Below are 27,964 nucleotides of genomic sequence, written 5' to 3'. Positions count from 1 at the left end.
CACAGCCCAATGACTTGTTCTTGGGTGAATAACCCCTGGGAGAGACTCTACCAAGTCTTTAGCTCACTGTCCCTTTCACAGAGAAGAAATTTCCCTGCATATCGGCCTTTGTCCTGCCCAGGGGCAGTCCAGCGCCGAAATGCTAGGCAATTCTCCTCTGAACAAGAGTACCATCAGTAACCCCATACACGTGTTTCAGCCTTGTTGGGCATCATCAGTGAGGTGAAACTGTTGCCTCTCTAAGAACAGTGAGCAAGGGGTCCACGTCTGGATCGCCCTGTTAACTTGGGGTGAAACCCAAAGTTAATTTATTCAAAACAAAGGGGGGTCTGGGAATCTCTCTACCAGCACAAAGACTTGGTAGAGTCTCTCCCAGGGGTTATTCACCCAAGAACAAGTCATTGGGCTGTGTTTGTGCTGGTAGAGAGATTCCCAGACCCCCCTTTGTTAACAACATCTTGAAGCCCTTCGAATTGGGCTTCAGGGGAGGGCTTAAGTACGTGGACCACTGCTGCTTCACTCTGAGCCCCATCATGGAGAAATATGGTAAGGTTAAGGGAGGAAGATTATTTGTGGGGTGTTTTCAGATTTGGATAAAGCGTTTGATTTGATAGAATCATATTGTTTCGTAATTTACATTTTGTTGGGGGTGCATAGTGGTTTATTAAATCTTATGCAAATGGGATACGCAGACATCTCTGCGTCTGTCCAATATGCAACATAGGGGGATTATACATTGTTTTTCCCGCACCAATAAAGGTGAAAAGCAGGGGTGTCAGTTGGTCCCAGTTTATTCCTAAAGACTTTGACTCTAGTACTTCCCTAAAGTTAACCCACCCTCTCTGAAGGGGACATTTTATAGCATGCTTCTTTATGCTGATGACACTGCTATTTTGGACTTGGCAGGTCTCCTACAGGGCCTGCTATGCACAAATTACTATTTTGGGAACTATGGTTTGAAATTAAATATAATAAAAACAAAAATGATGGTATTCTGGAAAAGGGTGAAGCCTTGTAGCTGGTTTTTAAATTAATGCAGCGATGAAGAGGTATTCTCATTTTTATTTGAGCCTACTCTTCTCAAAGAGCTTTGCTTGGGTCATTAATTTTAAGGAGGCAGCTGAAAGGGCATCATTAAGGATTAAAGGGATATTTACGTTTTTATTTCAAGTTTGGGGCATACAGATTGGGCATGTGCCTGGAGGTATATAAGGCACAATTCTGCTCCATAATATTTTAAGGAAGCAAAATCTGGGGTGTTTCAAATTGTAATGTCCAGGAGGAGTTGCAAAATAAATTCCTGTGCCAAATACCAGGTCGACCTCAAGGTCGCACCTTTATGAGCCGATTCGGAGGTGTTAGTTTAAAGGTGTCAGGCCAGTTAAGACAGTCTACTTATTTATTAAAATCACATAAACAAGGCCTCCCCTGGTAAAGAAAAATGGAAAAATACTCTGGTGCTGGGGATTAGAGGGGGGGTTGTAAGGCACTGTTCATTTGGATTGAGCGGTGGGATAGAACAACATTTGGCACATTAAGTTGACGCACAATATTTCTTAAAGCAAGAACTTGTCCGATGGGGAGAGAGGCAGATGTCCAAAATATGCAAAAGCTACCCTCTTTAGCTTTAGATGCAGACTTGCCTGCATATATAAGACGGCAAGGAGAAATCTGTAAAGTAAGATACTCAGAATGCAGGCTGCTGATGCAATTGGTACATTTAAATGTACCCACCCCTCAATAAATGGAGTGCAGGAGGAAACGGTGTGCTTGCAAAATGGCAGTCGAAGATTCGGTTCATTTTCTGCAAATTTGTCACTGATCAAGTTTTGATATGTAGCTTGGCTGAATGTTAAAACTGCTTTTTTTTATTTTGGGATTGTTCTATAGGAATTTCATTAAATAAGTTTCATGCGTTTTAAATGTTGCTAACTTCATGAAGAAATCAAATTTATTAAATACCTATTAATACTGGTCATTACGTGTAATACTGGTCATTACGTGTATCCTTTAAAGATCACTTCACTTGTGCTTTGGAGGTTACACCTAAGAATATTTGTTTTGCATGTAATGGCAAATAGTGCATTTACTTTGGTGAAAAGGAGGTTCGAAATAAACATGATCATTTTCTAAAGGATTTGGGTCCTCTTGTCTCTGCCCATAAGGATTTTACACAAAAAGTAGTGGCATACATTGGTAAAAACTTTGAGCATTTGACAGCCACTTCATAGAGGGGTGTGGTGGTGTTAACTAGCCATTTGGATTAATAGATTGGCATGTTAATTGAAAATGACAATTTTTCAACTAGGATACTGTGTAATAAATATAGGTGACACTAAAAGTAATATTTCTGATGTAATGCATGGTGGCATCAAACACAAATCTGACATGTACAAAAAGCATTGCTTGCAAATTGTTAAAAAAGAACAGTTGGGAATGCGTGCCACTATTTCTTCATTATGCTCATGCTAGCTATGTAAAGCAACAGAATAGGACCATTTCCTCCAGGACACAAATGTGGTTCAAATTGTTTGCTCATTAATACATTTGTCAGCTGTGCAAAGTATCTGACGATGACAGGGTTTTAACAATGACACTGCTTTAATAAGTAAGGACATTTACTGAAAAATAATTTGCATGGTGGAAACAAACTCAAATCTTGCATCTACAAAAATAAGCCAACTGGAACCACAGCAGGCTCATTGGCCAACATGCTTGCACAGTCCAGGACTCTGTCATGGCCCAGAGCAACTGGTGAGCAACAATGTAGGGTGCTGTGAACAACATGTTGCTCCCGAGCTACACGGTGGGGATCTTTGCTCTAAATGTACCAGTAATAAATAAATGTCCACTGTGTCCTAGCTATTTAAGTCACCTGAGGATGTAGTAAGTGCCTGTGTGCCACCCCCAATGGATATCATCTGATTTAGAGAAACAGTGTGCTTTGAAATATATTTTAAGTGTTGCATGTTTTGCTCCCTTCTGAAGAAGGCTTATATTACTGACTGACATGAATAAATAATTGTTTTATCAAGAAACCTTGAGTGTAAGTGTTTATTTGAATAACTGTACTGTGCGACTCTGTGTCACAACATTACTGCTGACATTGACCCCTCTTGCGAGAAGCCTGGCTGCTCAGTCACACTACCAACCTGTGTAGTTCAGACTTGTACCAAAGGTTGGGTCCCTATTGCCAGGAGGTCAGGGTTATTGTAGTGAACCCAGGCATACATTGTTAGGCATACAATCGTGCCTAACACTTAAGTTGGCTGACAAGCTCTGTGTACAGGCCTCTTAATGGGCAGTTGCCGGCTTCATTGTTACCCTTCATGTGAATGTCTCCTTTGACTTAGCTAGCATGCCGTACATTATTTTACAAAACTTGCCTCTAATTTTCTACATGCAAGGGCAGCACTGGCTCTCTTCTCCAGCCAAGGACAGTCTGGTATGGCTTGAGGTGGGGGTGTTCCTTTTTTTCATTCTCCATATGTGTTTCCCAGCAGTCCTTTCACACCTAATTCCTGGCTCTGACCCCTCCATCAGCAGGCTCAACTTTACCAGGACCCCCTCTGACCATCCGAAAGAGGGGATCCAATATGGTTGTTCTTAAGTAACTGTTCAAAGGAGCCAGTCTTGCTCATAAACTGTCTCTGTGTTCAATCTTTCAATTTAGGTCTGAGCGATAGAAAGCTCAATACACATTCCCAGCCACATATATTGTAATTTCCTTCAAAAGAAGGGAAAACAGTAGTGGGCATTTTGGTAGTATACTTCATTGAGGCTACCTTGCATAGAGGGGCAAGCTGAATACTATAATTGACATCTAGATCATAGCCCAATTTCTTAAGGTTATTTGCATGCGAGCGAATAAGGGCCGCTGTTTCAGCCACGTGGCAATGTATATGAGATACACTGCACTCGCTGCCTTGTTCACGTGGTTCTACAAACTCGGTCTCCCAAAGGCGGGACTCTTGGCGAAGGGCCTTGCTGAATGAGGTTAAGGAGATCTAATTTGATGAATTGGTTGCAATTGTAAAACGCTTGTCATCCAGAACTACTGCATTCCTTGTGCTCAGACCCTTTGAGGATGGGCCTATAAAAACCATTTCCTTTACAGACCGTTCGCCCTGGGACATTGAATTATCTTCATTCACGATCTCAACGAGTGAGTGATCTACACCTGCGTTATTATTTGTCACCAAAGGGTGCCTGTCTTTGAAAAGCCAACTTGTTAGAGTCCCCATCGATTTTGTAGGAAGTTTTGTTTAACGATTTTCCCGTTGCCGCTTTTTCTTAGGGAATTAACACAGCTCCAAGATACCTGTGGAATTTAACGGGTCCAACTGTGACACTGTATTTTATTTTAATTTTTTTAAATGTGCCTGCGTATCCTTTTTTGCTAAGCCATTCTGTGCTGCTTTCGTGTTTGATATAGTTCAGAAATCTTTTTTTAATTGGAATCGCCATTGCTCAGAGTAGTGGACCTCTGTTGGGAGGTTTCCTTGCTCATGGGGAATAGATCTTGGCAGGAAGCCTTCAAATAAAGCTTTTGCAGTTGGTATTTCAGAGACTAGTGGTTTTTCACGAGCAGCTTCTCAATTGGCTCTATTATATTACCCTGTTCTTTCTGTACCTCATTTGTCCTACTACATAGTTTAAGTAATGTCTTTACTGCAAACTGCGGGGTCGCCAGGTTTGAGGTTACATCCACGGGTTCACTGCGTGTCGAGCTCGAACCTTCTGTGTGAGCATATAGGTCGGGCGTAGTTGACAAACATTGGTTAACTTTTTATTTTATTATTTGTATTTTTTATTTCTTTTAGTTTGTACCAAATTTTTGAAAAGAATTCCATACCCCATCCCACAGTGTGTCAGAAAAGTCCCCTAGTAACAAGTGGCTGCCAGGTGACACTGCACTATGATCACTACTTTGGTGCAAGTGACAACCGCTTCACAACCTTGTAGGTCCCATTTTCCTAGTCAAAGTTCAGTTAATAGGATTTCTTTCTTTCATGCAAGGATTTTTCAAGAATCCTCTTTGTTTGTTCTCGTCACAACTTCTCTGACACACCGATATCTTGGTCCACCTATGGTTCATCAGGTCCATCCGACTTTAAGCAATATTTCCAAATTTTGTCAAAAGTTTGTTAGCCCAAAGACATCTTTTTCCCCTGAGCTGAACATTTTTCGCCATAGATCTTCTCCACATAAAGTGGCGTGTTGTCGAACCAAGTTTCCTAAATGCAAGGATCTCCAGATCTTTCAGGCTTTCGCAATACAGTGTGAGATGTTTAAGAGTCTCATGCTGTTTGTTACAGAAGCGACAACTAAGTATCGCGTTCATTTTCTGCGCTCTTATCGCTTAACTTACTCTTGTATTGAATAAGTTTAATCGAAATTTCATATAAATCGCACAATGTCTTGCATTAGGAATCTTGATCAGATATTGCAGCAATTTCTTCCGATCTTTAACTTCAATGGGTGCATCCTCTATAAGTTTATGACGGTTTCGATCATCCACTGTCTAGCACTAATCCTGTTCCCATAACTTTTTCTTAACATGGGTTGGATTGTTTTTCAGTGTGGCTTGGTCTGTACCGAGTTGCGTTAACTGATTTTTACAGCCGGTTGCCCATTTGCACAATAGGGTTTCCGAGTTACCCTTAAGCGCTTCTTGTAAGATCTTAAACTGAGGAGTACAGTTAACTTTTATTATTTTCCGGTAAATCGATAGCATGTTCCATACCACTCGGGCCTGCATGGATATGAGATTTAATTCATATCTCACACACGCACTCGAGATTCCTTTTTGTATGTACAGGACTCGCCTCCAGTATTGGTTTTCCAATTCCGGCCACAGGGATGCAGACACTCCTAGGGCACTTTCCGCACCGCAGATCAAGGTTGGTATGACTTTTTGGTTGTAGTGGGCGAACACTGGTAACAAGGAGAATTTCCCGAACTTTTTATTTATGATTACACCTTGGCATGCTGGTTGTCTGCATTTTTGTTTAGCATTCTCTGTCCAGGGTGCATCATTTATGTTACTGTTAATCCATACACCTAGGTACTTTGCCTTTTTCACGCATCTCAGGTTATCATTACACAATCTCCATTTGGGCGCATATTTTAAGTTTTGTTTATTATTTCTGGTAAGATCTTGTAGGATTATTATTTCGGATTTTACAGAATTGATTTTCAATTTATTTTTTTCCACATATCCCTCTAACGCAGCTAGCTTTCGTGATAGCCCAATTGGGGTTAAATCTAATAATGCAGTATCATCTGCGTATAACAGCCAGTTTATGGTCAGCCCATTGATTTTTGGTGGGAATGATTTTACAGCTTCAAGACTATCTCCGATGACAGACAAAAATAGGCCAAACAACGTTGCTGTCAATGGGCAGCCTTGTTTCACGCCTTGATTTGTTCTTATTGGTTGGCTCAAAGTACCACCGGAGTCGAGCCTTACCTTAACTTCTGTATCAGTATGCAGTTCTTTTATAGGTTGAAGTAGCTTTTCCGGGCAATTCCATTTCTTCAACTTGTTCCAGAGCATCTTGCGGTCAATAGTATCAAAAGCACTGGACAGATCAATAAATGCCACATATATCTTTCTGTTTTGGTGAATTGTTTCCATCTTCAAATAATTCAGGATGGTCAAATTCAGCCCACAACCAACACCCTTCACGAATCCTGTTTGACGAGGATCATATCTTTTGGAATCATTAATCCATTTGATTAGTTGGATTTGGCGCTGGGATGCACAGATTTTCCCAACCACATCAAGCAGGGTGATGGGCCGATAATTCTTTGGGTCTGTCCTATCTTCTTTTTTGAAAATCGGCACTACAATAGCACTCTGCCAAGATATGGGTATCTTTCGCGTCTGTAGAATTGATTTTAAATACATAGCAAAATTCAGCCCATAAATCTGGATGTTGTTTTAGTTGTTGATTGGTTAAGCCATCTGGCCCAGAAGCTCTTGATGTACTTAATTTGATGATGTTCCTGTATATATCTTCTTTCTTTATTTTGATTGGCCATTCGTGGTCTAGGGCTGGTGATGTGTCAACCTTTATGGAATTATTATGGCATGTCCCCGCATAGTGCCTTATCCATGTTTCTTCAGGGATCATGGATTTTATAATGGCACCTTGGGGCGTTGAGATGTTGTTCAGATAAGCCCAGAAGTCGCTGGTATTCCTGTTGGCAAGCGCGTCTCTTTGCAGCATTATATGCTTATGACTAATTAACCAGTTCTTATATGTTTGTTTCAGTTGCTTTGCCTCGCTTTGATTACTCGAAACCCCTTTGTTTTTAAGCATTCTTAATGTTTTGTTCAGATTTTTTTTCTTTAGATTAAGCTCTGGATCCCATACATGGGACTTTTTGAAGTCCGCTTTGGCTTTGACAGATCTTTTCTCTCGGTAGGATTCTAGTAAGATTGTGTATTCAATTTGTTCCTTCTCTGGTTTTTCCTCTAATAATTTGCACAGTGATGATACTTTGTTCGCATTTAGTCTTAATCGATTACGGCCCGGTCCCACTTCGAGAAGGCTTTTTTCCAAGATAATTTGACATCCACTTTTATAAGACTTCAGGTACAGCTTTACTATGTAGTGATCACTGGACTCCATTTCAGTATTTTTTAGACAAGTGACTTCACTTCTCAGGGTTTCATCTGCAAACATGTAGTCAATTGTCGATCTTGAAGCGTTCCTTCGCCAAGTTGGCTGGGCAGGAATGTCTCCTGTAGTTTGTCCGTTCGGCATCTGTAGATTCCACGCTTTCATTTACAACATCCAGCACTTTGCTGCATGTGCACCTTTAATGTGTCTTTCGACAGGGACTGTTTGTTTTTTGTTGAGCACATAATTTATGTTAATATCACCGCATATTAAGATATGTGCTTCTTTTTCATTCCTTTTTAATGTCGCAAATGAGTTCAGAGATGGTTTTCTAAAAATCGCTCAAGTTGTATTGCTGCATGTTGCCAGTATATATTTACCAGTACTAGTACATTTTCTTTGTTCATCGAATTCGCAGGGAGTTTGACTCTGCACACTTGTAAATACTCTGGCACGTAAGTTGCAGACAAAATACGTACACCACTTTTGATTTTAGCAATAATAGCCATTCCTGACATGGGGCGACCTTTATTACCTTTGATTGCGCTATTAAAGGCAATCTCCTAACCATCCGCAACACGGGGTTGCATTAACCATGTCTCTTGTAGACACAGTAGATCTATATCTTTCAATTCGTCTGGTATTTCTTCAAAGAGATGCATATGCCCTTGTGTGTTCCATGAGGCTATGCATGTATTGCCAGGCTCATTGAACTTTGAGCATTAGCTGTTTTTCGGCATGTTGATGGTTTTAGCTACCCATGTCCAATCACAATCCTCATTTTGTAAGTTGACTTTCCTCTCTGTTTTGGAATCGGAAGTCCCCATCGTTATTGTAATCGGATCATAAGCCATCATCTGAGTTTCGTCATTAATTTGAATCTTCTGAGAGACCGATATACTCTTTGGGCTGCTGTCTTCTACTCGGTGTACAGATCTATTATTGATGGCAGCTTTTGGATCAGGGGACAGTTGATTGTCCATGGGTTGTTCCGTCTCCTTTTGGTTCCGCGTCTCATTTATGTCGAACCCCAAGGAGTTCAAAATGGCACCCGTGTTTAATAATGAATCGCAAATTATTTTGGACGCAATGTGTAATATCACGCAGTTATTATTTTTCTCATCTTCAAATTCCACGATTTGGATGTCCTCGGAAGCTACAGTTCTTAATTGTGGAATATGGTGTAATAATCTCATCACATTTTTCCTCTTTAGAAGGTGACCATCTTTTTCCTTCACTATTCGCTCTAATCGCAGCAAATATTTCCCCATTTTCTTGTTGCTTCGATTTGTTTACCAGATTCATTTCCAACAGCAGCATTTGCTCTCGCATTGGTCTGCATTTTCGCAGACACTGATTGCCGAGTGGTGATTGATCTTTCAACAGCCGTTGGGCAAAGGGATTACATTTCAAGGGCCCAGTTCCAGATTTAATTTCGGTGTTCGATGGTGTGTTGATTAATCCGACATCCATTAATGCCATTTTAGCCTCCACGACTGAGGATTCTTGCTCATATTTCCATAAATCCAGATTGCGTGATGTACACGTCGTGTCATACTGTTCTCGCTTTTTGGAGGCTATAGTTAAAGCTCTTTTAGCCTCCAACGTGATACATTCAGTGGCTTTGTCTCCAACTTGAGTTTAAATTTTTCCATCTTGTTTTACGACGTTCATGGTAACATCTTGTCAAGTTTGCTGATTTCTCCACTGTTGAACAGTAACATTTCATAGTTGGGGATGCTTGTGAGGTAGACTGCTTAGGGTGGCTGTTGTTAGAAGAGGACGATTTCTCTTTACTTAATGTTGGATTATGGTCAATATGTATGACGCCATCTGAGGCAGCACAGTCTTCAATCATGGCGGCATCACGCATTTCGATCCAGTCCTCTTGGTCGCCCTCGCCATCATCATACGTTGAGAACTCTAAAAGATCCACTGATGAGCTCTGGGTTTGCAATTAATGGAACGTCTAATGGGTCCTCTGTGGAGGTAAAAGTCCCAGTTGGTGGAGCCTGTTATTTCCTTACTGCTCAGTTGATCAGCTAATAGAGAGTTCTTTGAATTGCCAGAGGTGGCATTAACTGGGTCGCCAGAGGCTTGCTTGGTAGTTGATGAGATACAAAAGCCTTTTATATTCCTTAAAAATGAACGCACACTTGATCTTGTTGAGTTTTTCTTTTTCTCATGTTTTTCGATTTTTTTTCTTTTTTTTTCTTTTTTTTTCTTTTTCTTTTTTTTTTCTTTTTCATTATGGACTCTCCAGCTTTTCTATTTAATTCAGAATCCAATATTTTTGGCATGAATATAGAGAATGTTTCTTTTATGGCACCTACTGACTTGTTCACCAAAACGGCTTCTGCATCAAGCTCTTCACTCTTATTTATTGTGTTCGAAGGACCTTGAGTCTTGGGCTCTATACTAAGGTCATCTTGTGTAGCAGATTCATCGGCGGAGGCGCCAGCACCTGCCGATTGCCTATGCATAGGGCAGTCGGCTCGCTCATGATGGTCTCCAACCGACTGAGGTGCGTTCGTTTTCTCATTGCTTTCAACAGATCGAAGAGCGCATTCTGTTGGTACAATTTTCACGCTCACCTGTTCCTCGCCACTGTGACTTGTGATTTTAGCTTTCTGAGAAGTAGCTTCATTTGGCCGTTTTGATTTTTGTTTGCATTTCATCGGCACGTTTTTCCCACATCCCTCTTCAATCCTTATACCTTTTAGGTTTCTTTGTGAGGCTATTTCCGTGTCCAGAGCAGCAGTTCGAATGTCCAAGTTAGTTGGATTAACAGCTGAGATCATCTCCACACTATCATCCTGGGAGCCTTTGTTCTCTTTGGTAGCCGGCAGTGGAGAGGAGGAGTGCGGCTTCTGTTGTTTCAATAGTACAATGGCTTCTTGCGCTACTTCTGCAAATAGTCGTTTATCGGTCGTGCTAGTCTTAGTGAGCTCCAGTATGATCTTCACGTTTGCTTCGGATCTTAAATGGTCGTCTGATTCCATTTGTTTCATTAAATGTAATTCTTGCTCCACATTTATAATTTTCGAATTCAGCATATCTAACAAAGTAGTTTGGTCCTTAATATTCTCGTTCAATTGTTCAGATAATTTCATATATGGTGACATCGATATGGTGTGAGCGGCCATTATAAGTGTATTTAACTCTCTTGTGATTTCCTTCGAGAGACGCTCTGCCAAGTTTTGTGTTTGAACGCTTGATTTTTTGAGATTGCTCAACCTTGGCCTTGCGGCTTTTAATTTTTCCTTCCGTGATTTACATCTCTTTGTAAATGAATCATCCACATAGGGACAAGCTAAGACTGATAATGAGCTAGAATCGTGTCCAACTATATCCACACTAGCCGAGTCCCTTTCTTCCACATGTCTTTTTTGTGATACAGATAGCTGGTCGCTATCGACTTCATTTAAGGAATCAAGTCTTTTCCTTTTCATCATTGGTTGCAACCACAAACTTTTTTTGATTAGATCCTTGTATTGCGAGTGGCTGACTAGGTGCATTCTCCCTCGAGTGTTCGGGTGCACAACACTCCTGTTCATGTGGGTTTTGAGGTACAAAAGATGTAAATCAAACTCTATTTTCAGAACTCTGTTGACTTCCCAGTTTGATGTTTATTTGGATAAGGTATTTTAGAACCTTAACTGTGGCGATCGAACTACGCCGATTAGGACTTCTCCCGATGGTTGTAATTTGGTCCAGTACGATGCCTGATCTAGGCCAGTCCACTTTGTCTATTAGACCAAATTCGACCTCGGCTGGCAGTTCCATTGGGGAGTTCGGTATATTACAACCTTTTCTGTGTACTGCTTACACCTGGTCACTGTTTTCGCTACGATCAAGCGCGGCTAAGTCATTACCCCAGACTTTGCTGGCTTCCACATGAGACCGGTCTTTGGGGCTCACAGAATCGTCCCCTACATCCGCCCCTATGCTCACACATCCCTCCATTGAGGCCGTTCTGTGACCTAATACTTGACCAGCTAGGGCTTGTAATGTCCTGACGTATTGGAGCTCACCTGCCCCCCTTTGGTTAGGGGCCTTAGTTATTTGTTGAGCATTTGAGCTTATACGACTTACTGCACACACATCCATCTCTCCTTCTATGAATACTTCAGGCAAGATGTAACTAGAATGACCCCCCCATCAAGTTCAAGTCATTAGCTATATGCAATGGTAAAGGTGACAGTGGCATTGAACATTTTGGGGAATTAATTCCTTGACAATCAAACGTCTCTGAACTTATTGAAGAGGATGAGGCACAAGTCCTTTTTACGGGACTTGCTGCTGCTTACCAGGGGCGCCGCTCGCGTGTCGGAAGTCTCCCGTCCGCCTGCAGCCAGGAAGCGCCGTGTGAGTGGGTGAGCCCCTCCGTCCTCCCCGTGCAATATCGCAGCTTCTTCCATGGTCAGGCCTGAAGGGCTCTGTCAACAGCATACACATTTCCATACAGCTTTCAGAAAGGTAGTTTCGGAGCACACACAAGCCCGTTTTACTCCAACTGCAGAGGATACTCAAAAAGCCAGGGGAGCGAAATACGGGGCGTGAGGTGTAAGAACTCAAAGATGGTACACCCGACATCCCCGTGCTCCCCTGGCAACACTGTCAACACTCGGCTTCAGTCTGCGTCGCTCCGCGACCGGAGCTGGGTATTTGAAGTTGGGAAAGCGACTTCCTTGCACAAAGAGGCTGACAGCACACAAAACAGTGTCTTCAACACTCAGCTTCACTCCATACCCCAATTTCTTAAGGTTATTTGCATGCGAGCGAATAAGGGCCGCTGTTTCAGCCACGTGGCAATGTATATGAGATACACTGCACTCGCTGCCTTGTTCACGTGGTTCTACAAACTCGGTCTCCCAAAGTTGGGACTCTTAGCGATAGGCTTTGCTGAATGAGGTTAAGGAGATCTAATTTGATGAATTGCTTGCAATTGTAAAACGCTTGTCATCCAGATCTACTGCATTCCTTGTGCTCAGACCTTTTGAGGATGGGCCTATGAAAACCATTTCCTTTACAGACCGTTCGCCCTGGGACTTGCTTTCCGTTGAATTATCTTCATTCACGATCTCAACGAGAGAGTGATCTACACGTGCGTTATTATTTGTCACCAGAGGGTGCCTGTCCTTGATAAGCCAACTTGTAAGAGTCCCCATCGATTTTGTAGGAAGTTTTGTTTAACGATTTTCCTGTTGTCGCTTTTTCTTAGGGAATTAACACGGCTCCAAGATACCTGTGGAATTTAACGGTTCCAACTGTGACACTGTATTTTATTTTTATTTTTTAAATGTGCCTGCGTATCCTTTTTTGCTTAGCCATTCTGTGCTGCTTCCGTGTTTGATATAGTTCAGAAATCTTTTTTTAATTGGAATCGCCATTGCTCAGAGTAGTGTCATCCATGACCTCTGGTGGGAGGTTTCCTTGCTCATGGGGAATAGATCTTGGCAGGTAGCCTTCAAATAAAGCTTTTGCAGTTGGTATTTCAGAGACTAGTGGTTTTTCACTAGCAGCTTCTCAATTCGCTCTATTATATTACCCTGCTCTTTCTGTACCTCATTTGTCCTACCACATAGTTTAAGTAATGTCTTTACTGCAAACTGCGGGGTCGCCAGGTTGGAGGTTACATCCACGGGTTCACTGCGTGCCGAGCTCTGGACCTTCCGCATGAGCTTATAGGTCGGACGTAGTTGACAAACGTTGGTTAATTTGTAGTTACCATCTGTGTTACTTTTTCTTGGAGCACCTTCTGCCCTAATTACCACAGACTTCTGTAGAGTGTGACACAACCCGAGCAATGAGTTGTCATCAATAATCGAGGTATTTTCCCTGCTTGTGGATGCGGGTCTCGATACTGTGATGGGACCAGCCTCTTCAGGCTCTGGTGGTAGGTATGGGCTCAATACTGTGATGGGACCAGCCTCTTCAGTCACTGGTGGTAGGTATTTCACTTCAGCTGCAACAACTAAAAATTGAAAAAAAAAGGTTCATTTTCCCTCCCTTCTCTGATCTTGTATTGCAACCGACTGCGCAGTTTGCCCCTCGTCCAAGACAACATGGGAAATCTTCAAAGTACAAGCGTTTACTTTTAGAGACTGTGCCGAGCTGCCATGAGGTTTATTTTTCCACAAGTTGCAGGATTTGTTTTTTGCTGTGACTTTACCTGCCATTTTAGTATCCGAGTCAGTGCCCCCCAGAGAGATTTATGCAATACTTCTAAGGTATCCAGTACACAGGCATAAGAAAAGATCTTTTTGCTTGCCCGTCAAGTTTTCTTGGTGCTCCCAAGTAGAGAATGGATGTTTGTCTCGGCTAGAGCTGGGTCGTCACTGGGCGAACTGCGAGTGACTTACTCTGAGCGCGACGCCGTTATTTTAGACTGTTCACGGAAAGCAGGTGTGTTGCAATTGGCAGGGCTCTCCAAAGAAGGACAGAGAAAAACACGAGCGACGTTCCCGTGACTTGCTCCGTGGTTAAAAGCGTCTGTCAGCCGCCAGCTCAGCATTTTTTTTAGCCCCTCACTCTTTCACCATGTGATGCGCCGGCCACTATTACAATATCACTACACTAGCAAAGTCTGCTAATAATTGAACAGTTGCTTGAAATTGTAAATGCTACTTGGATGCAATGTAATGCTCCTATTATTTCATATATGTTCGTTCTGCCTAAGGGCTATTCACGCCACATTCAAGACCACAAGCAGCACCACAGGTTCGATCCCCGGGTCCGCGCTTAGAAAACTCTGTGTATTAAGCGCATTATAAGTATCATACATCAAAACAATAGCCACAAGGCGCTGTGCACGTATCGAGTACATAACCTTACTAATCTCTTTTGTTCTAATTTAACAACCCTCATTCATTACAGAAGAAATGTTCCACCCGATCTATTTCACATGGGATTTATCTTTGCTGCTAAAATTGTGAGATCATTGATAACTCCTCTGCCTCTTATGATTCATAGCTCTGCTTTCACTCGGCTGTACAAATCAATCCTATATTAAATATGACTTCAGGCCTAGCCTAACACCGAGATCATAACAAAGACACAAGTGCAGTGGATGGGGCTTTACCTCTCTGCTGCTTTTTAGTTTACTTTAACTTGTTTTGACCACTTGCTAAAATGCCTTAAAAGCAGCGCAATTAAAAGAAATGGGATTTGGATTTTTAAACTGGACACTGGAGATTAAAACCTGGTTTGTCCAAATGTTGTGCCTAGATGTTCTACCAGAGCCTGGCGCTTAGAGCTATTTTTCACCTAAAATGAAATGGAATACAATATGCCTTTAACATAAGCGGAAGAATGGAACACACCAGTGACTGGAGAGGTGCACTTCTTTTAGTTCTAGCACTGCCTGCATACACGAAAAGGTCACTGCACACACTGGGAGATGTGGAAAAATATGAGACGCCCCCTCCCCCGGACCCCTCCAGCTCCCAGTTTTGAACGTGGCTACATTTATCGCTTAGGTGTCGCAACATAAAGGCTTTCATCCTACAAGAGAGGCCACTTTGGTGCCCCTGTGCTGGGCTGCTACACCAGACTTTTATATTGCGCTTGAATACTGGTGCAGGTGCAGATGCAAAATTCCAGTTAAACAAGCACTTTGACATGGAGGTGCCAGACGACATTGGAGGTTGGGCACAAATGCACCAGCACAGAAACGCGAGCACTATAGCTCGGCGAGTTAATCCCCACAGTTGTATTCATCCTGCAGGACACCGGATCAGATGCCAAAATAAGGCGTAACAGATTTTTTTTTTTTTTATCAAATAATCTCATCACCCAAGAGGGCACTTGGCTGGATTCGATTCTGTGCTCATCAGGATACAAATGGTGGTGGCGGGGGGAGGGGGGGCGGAGGGGGGGTTGGGGTTTGGGGGGGGTAGAGGGGGTACGCATTAACGCCATGAGCATTCATTGGCACTGTTGTGCTTGATGTTAATATGTCCCTGCAGCAGGCTATTCAATCAGTTCACGATATTGCTGATTAAATACACAAGCAGAACATATATTACACATGCTACAAATTATATTATAAAAGGTATACAAATCGTGCATAATATCGTTAACGCACACCATATATTTCACACAAACTTCTTAATATGAAATGCACAGCATGTCTTGGCAAAATATTGTTAACATCTTAAAAGATGACACATTCACTACATGGATTATCACACATCCAATTTAGCGCAGCCAAACCCTGGGGTAACTGGGCGCATTTGACTTGTATAGCAACATAAGTTACAGAAGGTTACACATGCGAGGTACAGTAGAGGATAGTACAATGGAAAACATGAAGGACCGGGTTCCAATGTGGTCCGTGACAAGGTAACAACTAGCTGGGTTACAGATTGGTCAGCCACTGCATGTAAGTGAGTTGTAAACCATACTTCCACCTTTGCTCTGAATGACAAGAATGATATGGCGGCTCTAATTATCATGCAAAGTGCGTTCCAGCATTTTGCTGCTGGCACAGGGAAGCTAGCGCCCCCTGCCATTTTCAGTTTGAATTTGGGAATGTTTAGATGGTGCATATAAGGGGTTCTAGTTGGTCTGGTTGAGCTATGTCTAGAGAATGTGTCTGATAAATAAAGTGGGACTGTCGGCGAGAGGCATTTGTGAGTAATGACAAGAGATCGTAGTGTGATTCTGTCACGGATGGGGAGCCAGTGAATTTCCTTACTGATGGTGGAAATATGGGCCTTGCGATAAAGATTAAGGGCACATCTAAGCGCAATCTTCATCATACTGGATCTTACCAAAACCTACTCCAGCATCACCTGCCCAGCTTCTCAGCACCTTACCACCCGGAATCCATCCCAACACACCACCTCACCCTCTTACACCAACCACTATGCTAGAACCCCAAAGTCCACACACAACAAGCTCACCCCACATACAGAACCCCTCTGCACCGTCCAGCAGAAGCACCAGACTCAGAGCACAAACTCGTACACTAGAACACACATGCCACCCTTCCTTTACCACTTCATGTAATCTTCGTTTAGGCTCCCGATTTATCCACAAATCCACTGCACACCCTCTCGCTCCTAATCACACATCGCCCAGCCATACACTCCACCTCATCAACACACCCACCGCCGTCCATACCCCCAGCCTCCTCAATACCACCATAACCACAGCTAGACAGCCGCCTCATCTAAATGGTGCCTTTCTCAACGTCAGATCACTCACTGCTCATGCCCTAGAAATAAATGATCTCCTTACCAACAACAACATTGACCTACTAGCTGCCACCGAAACCTGGCTACATGAGGCATCTGGCCCTGCCATCACCCTGGCACTCCTATAAGGATACACCATCCCTAGGACAGACAGACCAGCACACCTATGAGGAGGAGTAGCCCTCATATTTAGAGAAACTCTCTCCCTCAGATCCATTAGCCACCCATGAAAGAGTAACTCTGATATGCTCTCTGTCAAGCTCTCACTGTCCCCCAATTGCACCATCAATATCCACATGCTACACCGCCCCCGGGACTTCCATCAGATTTTCAGGGACACCTCACTCACTCACTCAGCAATAACATCAAAGGATCCACCAGGACCCTCCTCCTCCTCCTCCTTGGAGACTTGTTCTAGGACTCAACTACCCCAAAGACAAGGCTGCTGCCACCCTTGCCAAAGAACTTAATGACCTAGGGTTCACACATAAAATCTCCACCCCCACACATAATAAAGGCCACACCCTAGACTGGGTCGCTGACCTAAACTGTCTCACCACCATCACCTCTAACACGGCCCTACCCTGGACCGACCATAACCTAATTGAATTCACTTTACCCACCACGCCCAATTCTAAAAAAACCCCAGCTGCACCTCCCACACTAGCTAGAAGCTCTAAAAAACTCTCCTCAGACAATCTGCGCCCATATCTAAACATCCCAGCACTTGCCCGCCCTTTCTCAGATGATCCCAACACCTTAGCTAACATCTACAAAGACACTCTATCCAATGCCATCAACGCCATAGAGCCGCTCGAAAACAAAAAAGGAAAAAAGACTCTCCACTCAAACTCCTGGTTCACAGAGGAACTACAATCTATGCGCACTTGTAAAAGAGGCTTTAAAAAACTGGCAAATCAACCCTTGCGACAACACGAAGAACTGCTTCAACCTCATCTCCAAACAATACAAAGAGGCCATCACTGAAGGGAAAGCCAACGCCTTCAACACCCGTATCCCTAATGCAAACTCACAATCGAAAGAAATCTTCGCGATATTTAAGGAACTTGGGGGGCCCCCCCCCGCCCAATCACACCAGATGAGATAAGAAAGATGAAGCATGGTGTGCTAGTATCCAGGCTGCCATGCTGAATTAAATAAATCTTCTGCAAAAATAAATTAAGGACCACCACAGTGTTCTACCCACTCTATCAGGTATCAATCGGCCCCAATCCACTCCTTCTCCCAAAAACCGCTCTTCTCCTTTAGGGACATTGCTGAGGCTGAAGTCATCAAAAACCTAAAACCTTCAATGTGCAAAGGAGATATATGCCCTCCGAAGCTCACCAAGGACTCGCGCCGACAGCCTTGCCCCTCTACTAACAGCCTTCATCAATGCCTCTTTCAGAACCGGCATCATCCCTGCGAGCCTCAAAGAGGCTTGGGTTCGCCCACTCCTCAAAAAACCCACACTTGACCCCACCCAACCGAATAACTACAGACCAATAACCACTGTACCCTTCCTCCTCAAGATTCTGGACAAAGCTGCCCATTGCCAAATCCAACAATTCCTTGAAGATGACTCCATCTTCGGAATGAGACAATCTAGCTTTCGCAGAGGACAAGGTACTGAAACTGCCTTAGTAGATCTAAAAAATTAGATCACACAAATCGTGGACACCGGAAAACCAACCCTCCTAGTACTCCTAGATCTCTCGGCTGCGTTCGATCTCGTGGACCACAAGACTCTCACCTCACCCACCTCGCACCTCACCCAATCAGCCAACTTCACTAAAGAAGCAGCGCTCTGGGTCACATCCTTCTTGGAGGGTAGAGCCATGAAAGTCTACTCAAACATTGCCAACGCAGCCCCCCCCCCCACCATCCACTGCGGAGTCCCACAGAGCTCATGCACTGCACCAACGCTTTACAATCTGTTTACGAAGCCGCTCTTCGATAAGCTTAACGCCTTAGGTATCGCGTACACCAACTACGCAGACGATACCCAGGTACTCCTACCACTCTCTGGAGTATACCTCAAAGATGCCAAAGCACTCCACAAAATCTACTCCACCATCCAGGCCTGGATGGCAGCCAACGGTCTCTGCCTCAACGGAGAGAAGACAGAAATTATCATACTAAGTCTAAAAACCACCCTAGCTAAATTAGACAAACCATACTCTAATTTCATCATTGATAATACCATCATCCCTGTGTCTACCTCTGTTAAGACCCTAGGAGTACACATAGACTCTAAACTATCCATGACAAAGCAGGTCAGCGCCATCTCTTCCGCCTCGGCACACACCACTAAACTTATAAATGCAATTAAGCCATACCTTTCCAAACCCAGCTGCCTAACTATAGCAAGAGCAACCATTGGTGCCAAACTCGGCTATTGTAACGCCCTCCTAGCTGGTACATCTGCAAAAAACATAAACCGACTCCAAATCACCCAGAAAAATGCGCTAAGGGCAGCACTCAGCATCCCTAAAAGAGACCACATTACCCACGCCAGACAAGACGCACATTGGCTCCCAGTAAAAGAACGCATCACTTTCAAAATCCTCACTCTCACCCACAAATGCCTCACCCGCACTGCACCCTCAGATCTGTCAGACACCATTACCAAATCCACATCCACAGGACCAGTCAGGACTCGCTATACCAACCAAATCGACATCCCCCACATACACAAAGCGAGAGCTGGAGGGTTAAGTTTCCCTTACAATGCCGCCAAGTCCTCGAACTCTCTGCCTGCTGACATCCGAGCTGGAAACTCCCTCCTCGCCTTCCATAAAAAACAAAAAACCACCCTTTTCAGTTAATCCCATTCCAGCACATGCAATCCAGCACATGCAAAAGTTAAATCTAACTGTAACTAAGAAGTATTATATGTAACTATATAAATTGTCTGTAACCAGTGATAATAACTACTTGAACTGTTAACCATGAACAATCTCTGTAACTAAGAAAAAAATGTCTAACTAGCGCCACAATGCCCCTGGGCTGCTGCACGCTCAAAAAATGCAAATAAATAAAATAAAAAGAAATTGTTCTGTAAGATCTGTAGTCTGTTCAGGTTGTGATTGGTGGAGCCAAGGAAGAGTGTATGAACCTCTTCATATAAAATGCATAGTTTAGCTAAGAAAAGTATTGTTAAAATCGTGAGTGAATGATTTGCCTGTAATTCAAAATGGAAGGAAGACGGATAGTCCCTGATATTCTGCTTCAGGTAGAGTGGCTAGTGCTCTTTATCTAGAAGACATATACTTATCCATTCCAACTCATGTGCCTCACCAATGCGTTCTTTAGTTCCTATGTGCAAGTCTATGCTGGTAGTTTGCGAGCCTGCCTTTCTTCGGGTTCTCATCACCTCCAAGGTGCTTCACCAAGAAGATGCATCCCATGGTCGCCTACCTCACGGAATGAGGCATCTGACTTTTTATCTCTGACATGATCTGCATCAGGGCTCACGAAATCTCCTCGCCCACTGATATAGTCGCTGAGTTTTCATGACCTTCCTGGCGAGGGAAATTTGTCATTTAATGCAAAAAAAACTTTGCTTGTATTACATGGCATTGTTAATGATTAGTTTTCCCTTTGAGACTGAAATACTTCAGAATTGTGATGACATGTACGCATGTTTTGTATAAAGGTTTTGATGACCAAAATATACAAAATAAAAAAAATGAAATGGCAAATAAACTTCACTATGTGTAGCTGGCCTCTCCAGCACAATTTACGTGTGCCCGTGGAGACGTGTGCCATTTCACAGAAAGCACTTGTACATTTGTAGTCGCTGAACACAGGAACTCGACCTGCAAGGCTACTGGCATTTTTAAGAATGTGTGAGGCCTGTCCATATCTCTGGTCCCACACCTGCTGTTAGCACAAATCCACATTGCGACAGAGCTGTTGCTCAATCTCTGATTTCTGGTAAACTGGAAGACATGTTAAGTTTGCTGGTAGTAGCCTTTATCAGATGAATTGACAATGTCTGGCAATTATCATGTAGTTTTACTTTACAATTATGAAATGTTATTGCAGATTCAATTTCCAAAGTCAGTGTTAGACATTTGTGGATTAACGATTATGTAGGGAGACTTCAAGTGACTATATCCAATGATAAATCCTTATCATTGCCACCAGTTTTAAAGTCACAAGAAAACAAAGTAACTTGCAAAGAGTAGCAGTAGCTCAAACATTAAGAATTGCATGTGTGTTAGATTTTAAAAAGTTAAACATTGCCACATGAAGCTTAGTAGTTCAGTTCATTTGCCCCACATTGAAGGCCTGCTCTCCCAAGAATATGAACACCCTTTCCGGTCTGCAAATAGTGCAAATTTAACAGGACAACCTGTCAGTTCAGACATTGTGCAGTCTTCTGCGCTAGACTTGGTCACAGAAATGTTTGGAAAGATCTAAACCGGCATACCACTCATCTGCTTCAAGTGAATTACACATGTCTGGGGTTTTGCACCAGTTACTTTGACATGTAAAGAATAACAGATGAGTAGTTCTTTTTTTCTCTTGGGGCTAAATATATTCTTCCAGTATGGATACCAAAGCGGCTCGGTGGATGAGGACCCTATTCTTTACCCAGCAAGGGTATAGATTGTGTCTAGTTGAGTTGTTGGGTCTTTGCTGCATGTGCCAATCAAGGATGTTTTCTTCCCCCTCGTGGGTGCCTCACTCTGGGAACCTTCGTGGTGTTATATAAGGGTTAGGTGTCTCCCTAAGCTAGCAGACGATAGGCCCGCGGGTGGTTTGTGGAGCATTCACTGGTCACACTCATTTACTCTCCATCTCAGGCCATGGAAAAGACACATGTGCCAATTGGGGACAGGGTCCCTTTAGCAGGCAGAGCCACTACAATTTGGAAGCAGAGGCCATAAACCCAACGCCAAAGCAGTGATTTAACTCCTACTCCCGCTTTATAGAAGCAGAATCCAACATTCCAAGAGCAAAGAGATTCACATAGCTCAGCCAAGTTCAGCTGTGGAACAAAGAAACCCATCAAATTTCCACTGAGAGCCCCGAGAATGTTTTCCAGAGGCTTGCGTTCCCATAAAAAATACCATCTCAGCTTTCCATTGTTTACTGACATCATTTCCACTCATGTGAAACACATTCAAAAAAATATATTTGAAAACCTGTATCCCATGCGCTTAAATCAGGCAAGCTGTACAGCTTTCAGAAAGGGAGGTGATAAATGAATTCCAAGATGACGGACAGACAAGATAAAGGCTTGGTTCTGCCTCTAAACTGCAAAAACTCAGATGGGGCAATTAAAGGGAACACATTCCAGCAACTCATAGCAATAATAGAAGTTGGGAGCGGTTAAGAGATCCATGAGACTTGACCAAGTAGTCCAGAGTGTTGGGGAAAGATGGAAGCAGTCGCATATTAGTGTACAAAGAGACTGTAATTATTCAGACATAAGGTGATTCCCAGAGGGGTTGAAAAGGTGTCCTGAGATGTGAGTCCATTGAGCTGGAAAGTAGATATGAAGACCGTGCTGCCCAAGGGGGCAAAAAAGGTGGGCAAAAGGGATACCAGATGGTTAGACTTATAAATCTGTGAAAGTACATATAGGAAGTAAGGTGACACACTAGAGTGAAGACGGAGCCAAGGTCGTCATAATAAGGACAAATAGGGATAACTGTTAAAGCTGTGCATAGAAAGCAAAATGGTGGTTCTCAGAGGAACGAAGACGGTGGGGGAGAGAAGGATTTAGACAGTAGTGACATTTGATCCTGGGAGGCTGAAGTATGCACGAGAGGGAGAATAGCACTCCCGAGAGGTGAAGAAGGCGCGGGAAAGTAGTGATATCTGGAGGGAATGGTACCAAAAGGAGTGAGGAAGGTGGTAGAGAATTGAGACTGGAAAAAAAACGTTGTCCAATGGGTTGAAAAAGTTGGCAAATTTGGGGAGTAAAGAGTGTATGAATTCGAGACGGCTACAAAAGAAGTGAGCACTAGAGGAGAGACACTGAGTTTGTAGAAAGTTTGAGGCTATTTGAAGCCTGGGAAAGAGAAACCTGAGCAAGTGATGCAAAGCTGGTATACAGCAAACAGTGGCAAATAAGGAAGCCGGAGCCTGGAAGACAGAAAGGTAGATTTAGTAACCTGCCAAGTCTTTGGGCTAAGATCATAGGCAGAAGAGCTCTAGGCAGAATATTTAGCTAGCGTTCTATCCTGCCTAGCTCCCTGGTTCACATCCAGGGCTTTGAGAGATGCTAATCTCGCTAACCTGGCCCCTTATGAACACTGGAAAAACCAGAGACTTTCTTTTAGGATGTCCTCTTTTTGCAAAGTCTTTACCCCGAGTAGAATATTGAAACCTTCTGAGACAGGAGAGGTCATTTTCAGTTTGGGCTGTTCAGCAGCACCTATAAGTGCAAGCTGTTGCATTGGAGTACAGCTAGGATGGAGCTGACTTCTGAGATGTACACTGCTTGGCGGTGCTCTTTGGTTATGTATCCACCCTTCGACTGCCCATGTCTATTCTCATCCACTGCCTACCCCTCTCTTCTCAAAAACATCTCCTGGGACCTCTTTGAGCTAGCTCTATCAAGCAGAAACATAACCTTAGACCTCTGTGACAAATCCAGGGTATTTTCCCCTTCTCCCCTAGGGCCAATCTTTTTAAGGATAGGGAGGGCAGCCTGCTCAGCCAAACCCTCCATAGGTGTTTGGACAAGTGGGTTCTCACTGGGAGTGACTCGCTTCTCTGGGACGAGGACCCCCATTCTGATAAGGAACTTCCTCCACGGAATATGCTGTCTACCTACATTGGGCATAAAAAGACTGTTAATTCTGTTTTGAATACTCCAATTTTGAAACCACCAAACAGTGACACTTCTTTTATCTCTTTGCCTTCAGATAATGCTGAACACAGCCTGAATGCCTTGGTCAATGAAGGACACAGTCCCTTTGATGTGTATAAAAAGACGACGGATTGTAAAGTAAAGGGAGACTCCTACCGAGAGAGGAGAGCTGCTACGCAAAGCCTATCCTCTGCATCATTGACGTCCTGGAGGGGCAGAGCGACGCTGGGCCACAGAGCGTGTGGCTGCATGGTGGGCGAGCAAGCAGTGAACTGAACGCCTGCAAGATTGTGTTGTACCTGTACGAGAAGCCCAGGTCGCATTGGGAACAGGGATGGCAAGACATCCATCCAGTCTGGTAGCATGACCACGAAGGCGCGCTGGTGGCCTAGAAGGCCGGCAATGGACCCTGAGACTAGATAGTCTGAAGGAGCCATGATCCCCAAGCTCTGCGCAAGTCAGACCGAGGCTGCAGAGAAGCGTAGCCCCGGGGAAAGCCAACAAGGCTACAGGAGCCAGAAGAACCTGATGGAAAATTGACCGATACAAGGTACAAACATTGTGTGTAATGACGATGAAAGCTATCTGTTAAGGGAGTCTGAGAAACCAGAGTGCAAGCGCTCAATGAAAAAGGGCTTAAGACTCATACAAACAAATTGAATGACGGCTACGAAAACTATCGAGGTTATAAGAGCCTCGGCAATCCGTCTGTGCTAACTCCCTATGAAAGAGTGTGAGAATAAGACTAACATTGTGAGAAGCTGCTGAAAAAGCTATCCATGTTACAGGAGCCTGAGAAACTCGAGAATAAAAATAAAATGGGAGCAGAAGTGGTGTCAACACTGAATAACATCTGGAAGCCCGAGAGATGCTAATGCGTAAATACCCTATGAAAGGAGAAATGATAAAAAGACGTATATTGGGGGAAAAAGAACTGGGAAAACTATCTAGGTTATGGGGATCAGAGACACACATTTACAAATACCCTAAGAAAGGGGGATTAACAAAGTAAGAAGGACACAAAGTCCAGGCTGAACAAGTAACAAAGTACAGAACTTTGATGAAATAAGGTGGAAAGTCGACCTACCTGAAACAACTTTGGTATAAGAAAACATATACGAGGATCAGAGAACCGTGGGAGAACCCAACACCTCAAAGGAGGAAGTGTTTTGTTTTGTTGTTTTCCCAAAGGAATGGTGATGTTGCAAAAAAAGACAGTTTTCTTTGATGCCAGAATAAAGCGAAACCCCAACTTCTTACAAAGACTGGGAAGAATATCCTGTGTTTAAAAGAAAATTTTGTCACCCAAGCACACCAAAATTGAGCCAAGCAGACACCCTGTTGGGGCTACTGAACAAAGCCATCCATTTCCTCTTTTTAGTTGTCTTTTTTTCCCAAAGTTGTAGGGCCATTTAGTCTGATCAGATTCGGACTGGAGAACTTTACTTTGGACTTTAAAGCCCACTGTAGTTTTTATTTTGTTAGGTAGGGAACTTCGCTCATCACAATAGGGCTAGTTGGGCGTTTTGACTCTTTATAAAAGCTCCTGACAATGACTTCTAATCGTCAGAGTGCTTCTTCTGGTTGAGAGGTAATGGCTTAATTACAGCTGGTAATGGGCTAGTGGTGTAATAAGTGTCTTCACCAAGTCTGCCTTCCACCACTTGCTTTACGTTTGTTTCTGGCACCAAAGTCTGTGTCTGTGATTTTGTCATGTGTATATATTTTAAATGGACATTTGGCAGGCACTGCTATCATATGCCCAGGGAATCGCACCTTTTTTTCCAACAGTTGCCATTTTATGACCAGGTAGTTCTATTATGGCAGTGCTTGTCATGCCAAGCCAAAGAAGAAAACTGTTGGGATTAAACTTTAATTTCTCCCTTAATCTTTGCCATCAAACTAATCCTAACACTGCATGTGTGTGTTTTCTATTTACTTATCTTTATTTTTTTATTCTTGCCTCCATGTATTGTGCCCCAACGTTGTAAACGTTCTTTAATAAAACACCTTTAAATTTAGTTATTTGGTGTTTTAAAAAAAGTCTGTATGCACTTGGTGGTTAATACAAAGCTTGAAATTTAACTACAGTGCTTAACGTTCATAATTTAGCTCATGCTCTCTGGTAAATTCCAGCACAGTGACTTACCTATTAGTCTTATTTACTTCACCTAACACAAGATTCTGCAGGTAGCCTCGGATGTGTTCCCATATAGTTTTAGGCCTCTCTATAGCAGGGAGCAATGTCACATATAACTCCTCCATCTAATTTACCCAAATTAAATTATTTTACCAGTCCGCTGCCATGGAAGGAAAAACACTCAACCACTCCTGTGGTATACATATTTTTGCTAATAAGACCCAGATTGAGGAATTAGTTTCATGATGGGCATATCACCAATATCACCAAACAGACAGCAGGAAGGGGGTAGCTCTGACATGTACCTCGGATATTATGGATAGTTTTTATATGCCCTATGCAGTTTGATTTGTGGGATGGGGTAAGTCCATAGCTGTGGCTAATTGGAGTCTACTCCACGGGAGTACATGGATGAGTAGGGCTAATGTTGTCTGTTTAACAATGTTCTATTTTCATATATTGTTGGGTTTTTGGCTGGTAGACCTACGAATACCTGCACCGATACATTGTTGGAATTTTTTGAGAACTATTTATATTATTCTACTTTTAGAATAGAGTGCGGTATGCAATCTTGATTTAGCAATTCTAATATGCATCAAATTGGGATTGCGCCACTAAGTAATTACTCGAAATTGGGAGCTGCTAGACCACCTGATACATATATGGTAATGTTATGTCAGGCCACTTCATAATGACCGCACCATGCTTCAACGTGAACTCAGGAACTAGCGTTGTAAGATCCCTAAAAACACCCTGCCATGCCAAATAGGAATATTCTGAAACATATATAAAGGTTTTGGGAGCATAACCACTTTTATTAAGAAAATTCTAGCTAAGAGCAACAATGATAGTCTACCTAAGCGCAATAATTTTGTCTTCAGCTGAGACATGTACTGCCCATAATTGTGCTCATAAGTACTATCAAGCACAGACAATGCATTTATACAGTTATTTAGTCTATCCTCCGCATATTCCTCATTTGACTGCCCTTATTAATTCTAAACGAGCCCTCTTTTGACCCTTCTTTCCCTTCTAATTTGCACCCCATCTTTCTTCACCCTTTCCTTTCTAAACTCCTTGAGTGCACTGCCTATTCCCATATATCCTCTTACCTCAATCTTCATTCGCCTCTTCCCCGCTTCAATCTAGTTTTGGTCCATCCCACTCATCCGAGACTGCTCTTCTGCATGCCAACTCCCTCTTCTCTGCTTGCCACTCCAAGCTTTCCTCTATTATTATCCTTCTCAATCTTTCTGCAGCTTTTGACACTGTCGACCACACGGATCTTCTCTGTAGTCTCACTTCTTTGGGTATCTGTGGTTCTGTTGTCAAATGGCTTCACTCTTATCTAATCATTCCTATTCTAATCTCATGCAGAAAAGTAAGTGGATGAACAGCACAAATCTATTGGTTTTTGCATATTTGTTGTATCCACACAGATTGAGTATGTTTGATAAATTAATTTTGGTCATTAAAAACCGTATAGAAAAATCAATGCACAAAGTAGATGGAGCTAAGGATCAATGAATCACGTAGTGGCGTAGAAATACTCTTGGTAATGGTCGTAATTGTTGTTGGCACTGGTAAATTGTGAGATATGATTTTGAATATGCAACTCAAGACCAGTAGATGAGACATTAATGAATTAAGAGACTGCCTCTTATTTTCTCGTTTCTTTCTTACTTCATTGTAAAGCACTATATACCTACAAAGAGTGCTATTGAAACATTGAACCCTCCTGAGGAACCGCAGAAATTGTGGGGAAACGCATGTTGAGGGAACAACATTGCAAAGCAATATTGTTCATCAAAGAAATTAAAGTTTAAATCTATTTTGGAGCGCCAGAATTGAGTGACTGGACCTCCTTTTTTTATTTTTTATGCTTCAACTATTTGACGCATTCAGCAGTCCAAATGCAACCGGCCACTCCTACCTCAGCCCCAATACATAATTAACCAAAATTCTAAAAATACTCCTTATCAACAGCCATTTCGCCATCACTTGTTTAAGACTGCATACATCATTCACCTACTCGTTCACTTGGGCTGGTAAGATCTCTGCTCCTATCCACTATTTTACGGAGTCCCATAACGGTCTGTCCTTTGGCCTCTATTATTATCCCTCTACACTCTTCCTTTTCTATCATTTCATCTCTATG

General features: G+C 42.9%; 1 protein-coding gene and 1 long non-coding RNA gene across 2 annotated transcripts in view; both read left to right on the top strand.

The window, feature by feature from the left end:
• The window catches only part of LOC138569979 (uncharacterized), a 103,679-nt gene extending 79,464 nt beyond the window's left edge, over positions 1-24,215 (top strand). Inside the window, exon 3 of the long non-coding RNA XR_011303361.1 lies at positions 23,722-24,215. This is a non-coding gene — a long non-coding RNA (uncharacterized lncRNA). The remainder of the gene's footprint in view (positions 1-23,721) is intronic.
• The window catches only part of BET1 (Bet1 golgi vesicular membrane trafficking protein), a 143,319-nt gene that overhangs the window by 79,762 nt on the left and 35,593 nt on the right, over positions 1-27,964 (top strand). The gene's annotated exons all lie outside the window — the stretch shown is intronic.

This window comes from Ambystoma mexicanum, chromosome 2q, assembly GCF_040938575.1.
Source record: "Ambystoma mexicanum isolate Mex_15411 chromosome 2q, UKY_AmexF1_1, whole genome shotgun sequence".
Taxonomy (NCBI): domain Eukaryota; kingdom Metazoa; phylum Chordata; class Amphibia; order Caudata; family Ambystomatidae; genus Ambystoma; species Ambystoma mexicanum.
Note: the sequence above shows the minus strand (reverse complement) of the source record. Positions and strands in the feature narration are given on the sequence as shown.